Below are 5430 nucleotides of genomic sequence, written 5' to 3' on the forward strand. Positions count from 1 at the left end.
TGATTTCTTGTTATTTTCTTGATAACAATCATTCCCTCTCTTTTTCCGTGATCATAACCTTTTCATGAGAGCCATAAAGGTTGAAACCCTAGTTTCTTGGGTCAAATCAAGAACCCATATTTTTACCATGACTTGATGATTTTATCTTCCCATATGATTCTAATACATCCTAGGAAGTTCCCTTTCGAATTTCGGATCAATCCGACTTCAAACGAAGAAGTTATGGCCAAAACAGTTTTCACTATTCCGTACTGACTCGATTGGTCGACTGCTTTGTCGACTGGGTCAGTAGACCAAGGCAATCGACCAATGAAGTCAATAGCTTCAATTTTTGCTCAATTTGATTCGTTTGCTCTCTGATCTTTTAGGTATCTTTCCTAATATTGTATCTATGCTTGTTAGGGGTTTATTTGCCATGTTTGGTGTCTTTGTCTTTGATCTTTGGATTATCTTCGGTGATAATCAAGGTAAGGACAGTTAATTCCTTAACTACATAGATTGCTTGTTCTCTGGTTTCTACTTTATGAAACTATGAGATTACCTACTGTTGTTGTACTTTAATTCTGATCTCCTATTGTGGGAATAGTAGCACTTGCTTATAATGGCTTTTTATTATTCATGATATATGAATTACTTATTATTGCCTAATCTGATTTTTGCTTTTACATTATCTTGTATATGATGAACTACTGGTTGTGTATGTCATGACTGTTCTGAGAATGTGTTTGCTTAAGTTTGGTTTGGGATTGGGGAGTATCCTTTGGTTGTCATACCTAGGGATGTCTAGCAGTGTTTGGCTAGGATATACCCCTATTATATCAGACCCGATTCGGAAGGGAATTGAGACCGAACGACCCATGGTAGCAATGGGGATTCACGGGTGCTCAAGACCGGTAACCAACCCGTGAGAGGACGGGAATCACATTGTGGGGGCCATTTATTGGAGGGTTGCATATGGCTAGACTTGGGCTCATGGGCGCTCAAGACCGGTGAAATGATCCGTGAGGGGACATGAGAGCTTCCCGTTTACCATATGTGGATAACCAATAGGGTTGATGAGTCCGTAGTCAGGGACTATTAGGACTCTAGTGGAAAGGATACCGAAAAGGATCGTCAGGGACGAGGAATGAAAGTATTTGGACCTAAGTTGATGTAACTGAGTAGATGACTTGCATTGGGCTAGGCTTTTCCCTGACATGCGCCGGTACTTATGCCAAATGGTTGTGAGAGAGTGTGTTGACTTAACCCCCTGCCATGGTTTGTCCTGAGGGATGAAGGACCCATTACCAACCGGCTGCCCAAGATATCTTAAATGGTTGAGGGAACCCAAGATATCTTATATGGTTGAGGGTGTGAGCAGACTTTTCCTAAGAAGTATGGTGCTATGACTTAAAGCATGTTTGCCATAGAGACCAGCATACATAGAGTTTAGATGCATACATACATTATCTGTTTCATATTGCATTGCATCTTGTTATGTTTTGCCACATGTTATTTATGTTGTTATGGATTAACTTGCCTTACTGAGTTTCTTTCGAAACTGATTCCTTTTTGTACAATCTGTTGTTAGATTTCTCTACAGGTTCGGATTTCTTTGACGGTCCGTATGAGGAAGCGCAAGGTGAAGAAGATAAGACTAAAGGAGAAGAAGAGCTGACTAAAGATGTGGATTAGATTTCTTTTGTTTCTTCTAGACTTATCTTTTACTATACTTGTATTAGCTTAGAGCTTTATTTAGATTTCGATCTACCTTCCGCATGTGTTTGTAGGGTATATTTCTGCTATACTCTACAATTGTCTTTTGATTTGGTATCTTGTTATTCCGCACTCTGATAATCTATAGTGATCCTTCTGAGATCCTTTCTTGACTTTTATTATAAATTACTTGAACATTATGATTTGTTCTTGCTTTTGATTATGTTATTGTGCGAAATGGATATGATCGTTCCTAAACTTGATCTTTAGGGCTGTGGATCACTCCCTCGGGTATGCCAGTTAGGGTACCGGCTGGGGGGATGTGACAATATTGGCCAAAGCTTCAGCAAGCTGCTATGGAATATGTTCGTCGGTGTAGCAATTGCCAAAACCATGCTACAGTATCTAAACACTCATTTGAAACCTTGACTTCGATTCTAGACCCCATCTCTTTCGCTATGTGGGGAATCGATATCATGGGAAAATTCACCAAGGCGTCGGGCGGAAGAGAAAATCTCATAGTGGCGATTGACTACTTCACCAAGTGGGTTGAGACTAGCGCCCTGGCAACCATCACTGAACGAAAGGTGGAGAAGTTCGTGCTCGAGTCTATCATATATCGGCTCGGGATGCCAAAAATAATCATGACCGATCATGGCACTCAATTCGATAACCCACAATTTGAACAGTTTTGCGGAACATATTTGATCGAGCATCGTATGTCATCAATGGCATACCCCAAAAGCAACGGCCAATTGGAGGTTACAAACCGAACATTACTTGAGGGGATAAAGAGAAGACTCAAAGCTGATAAAGCATTATAGGTCGAAGAATTACACAACGTACTGTGGGCCTATCGAACTACGGTTCGAACACCCATAGGAGAAACTCCTTTTAAACTGGCTTATGGATCTGAAGCGTTGGCACCTATTGAAGTAATGGTTGGAACACTACGGGAAAGAAAGTTCGAAGAAAAAAAGAAAAAAAAAAGGACTGCTAGATAGCCTTGACTTGTTAGATGAAGTTCGTGCAAAAGCAATAGCACAAACTCAACATTATCAACGAAGGATAGCGTTATAATTCCCGAGTGAAGAATCGTCGATACATAGCGGGAGACTTGGTATTGAGAAATACCTTAGCTTCAGATCCACGCCATCAAAGGAAATTGGACCCTTCATGGAAGGCCCATATATGGTTATTAAACCACTCGGTTTGGGAGCTTATAAGCTGAAGAACATGACAACCCAGAAAGAGTTGGATCGTTCGTGGAATGCCAGGCACTTGAAGAAATATTATCCTTGAGGAGATTATCATTTTCATTCAAGATGTAACATTATTCAACTCAATCAATACAATTTCAGTTTTCAAACATACTGTCTTTTGATTGGGGGCAACACAAAACACTCAAGATTAGATCCAGCAACAAAATCAAAAGGCACCGGTTTAAAACCCGTGTGGGACCTTCTACAAGGCATCGGTTTAAAACCCGAGTAAGTTCCTTCTCAAACTTATTGGATTTCTCCGGAAATCCTTAAGTAAAGGCAGTGGTTTAAAACTCGTGTGGGACCTTCTACAAGGCATTGGTTTAAAACCCGAGTGAGTTCCTTCTCAAACTTATTGAATTTCTATGGAAATCTCTAAGTAAAGGCATTGTTTTGAAACAACTAAGACCTACTGCAACAAAGACTCAAGTGATGACAAAGTTCAAAGAAGAAGTTAATTCTTTATTCATTTAAAATGACCAGAAGGGGCCTACTTTTACATCAAATATACATATGAGATAACAAGGGTTGAGGTACAATCTTCGTTCGGTCAAAAAGGAAAGTCATTGTCGGTGATCATCAAGAACTCTAACACAAGATCGAAGCAGCTTTGTCAGAAACAACACAGAGTCAAGAAGAAGAACAGAGTCGGGAAAACATATGTTATCATTTGTTTATCTCCCTCGAAGATTGCGAAGCATTCTGTAAATACAAAATCCTCCACAATTCCATACTCTTTATCCAGCTTTTCCGGAAGAAGCCTGATCTTTGATCAAACCTGCATTCAAGGCAAGCTCTTCATAGCTGAATCCTTTAAGAGGAGACAAAGGAGGAGAGTCGTCAAGATGATGCATTATATCCGGATCTAGAGGTGGAAGGTCCATCACATCCTTGGCCCAAGCAGGAAGAGGAAGTCCCAACTTTGCAAACACTTCATGATGACAATTGGTGCGGTGGGGAGACGTGTTGAAATAAGGATTTCTCCTTAGTATCGATTTCCATACCTCGTTCTCACCATCCCGATATGCCTGCAAGTAATAAGCATTTAGCATGTCAACAAAAGGCTTACTCTGCAAATACTTGAAGATGCAAGCCTTGCGAACATCAGTCGGAAGGGACTCGGGCAAAAGGGTAACAACTTGCCTTTGGGACGTTGAAACAGCTTCAAACCCTTTCGCCCCTGCTGAAAGCTTTCCAACTTCCCACTCCAGTTGCCGGATCTTCTCCCAGGCACCATCCAAATCCGAACGAAGACGCTCGTTCTCGGAATTCTTCTCTCGGGCAATCTCCCAAGCTTTGTTTCCAAGACGAGCAATCTCAGCATCTTTGGCTTTGGATTCTTCCCGAAGCCTGGAAAGCTCATCCCTAAGTCTACTGGGTCTAAAGGCTGCTTCCACTTGATTGTGGAAGTTACCAGTGAGACTCCTGCAACAACTTAAGGGTTAGTCAAGAGCAAAAGAAAAATCTTCAGAACGAAAGGTAATGAAGAGAAACTTACATCACCAGGGATTTCATAAATTCCCTATCCGGGAGCATAGAGATGGCTCTGCTCTTGGCAGGCATTTGAACAGGCAGTGCCCGTTCCAGTGCCTTGTCAAAATCACCTGTCACCAAGTCAGATCTCTTCAACGACCAGGAAGGATGGAACACATCATCTGCCAACCGAGGCCGCTTCCTAGTGGCAAAATCCTCGGCCTCCTAGAGAACCTCCTTGGAAGGATTGGAGGAGGATGCCAAACAAGCACTAGAGTTGGGTTTGGAGGCCCGAATGACAACTACAAGGACCACCTCTTCCCTAGAAGCCTGAAGGGTCTTCATCATGGAAGAGGATTCCAACATAGTGCCAGCAAGGGTTTCAGTAGTGTGAACAACGATGGAGGGAGCCACATCCCCCTTAGGAGACCGAATGGTCTCTCTAGGCAAAGGAGGCGTGGGGGAAGCATTAGCAGAAGCTGTGGGAATCTGATTTGAAGATTCACCAACAACAATCTCCCCACGTTTAGAATATTCACCAACAACAATCACTTCAGAGGGAACAACCTTCGTAAGCACTGGAGCAATCTTCTTGCAAGATTTCACCCTAATATTATCCAAGTTAATTCTTGGAGGCACTGCAAATAAAAGGCAAACATCGTCAGTACGAGAAATCCAACAAAATATAGCAGAAAAGTGAAAACCCTAGATTTCTGTCTAACAGATGAAGCAACGAAAACCCAGCAGGGAACTTCCGTAATGAGCAAACCCCAAGTATGAATACTGTGGAGATTACTCAGGGAGAAGAAGAAGTTTGTGATAAAATTGAATAACAGATGAGAAAACTTACTTGTTCAGGTTCTGATCGAAGATATTGTTGGAGGACAAGAGTACAAAGATGGCAAAGGAAGACAAAATACTACTTTGCAAATCTAGCAAACAAGGATAGCTTGTGGACAGCGAAGATAAAAATGATGCACCCTTGAGGAACTTAAATAGC

The sequence above is a fragment of the Hakea prostrata genome, chromosome 3, assembly GCF_041222555.1.
Source record: "Hakea prostrata isolate BN-2017 chromosome 3, UWA_Hpros_2, whole genome shotgun sequence".
NCBI lineage: Eukaryota > Viridiplantae > Streptophyta > Magnoliopsida > Proteales > Proteaceae > Hakea > Hakea prostrata.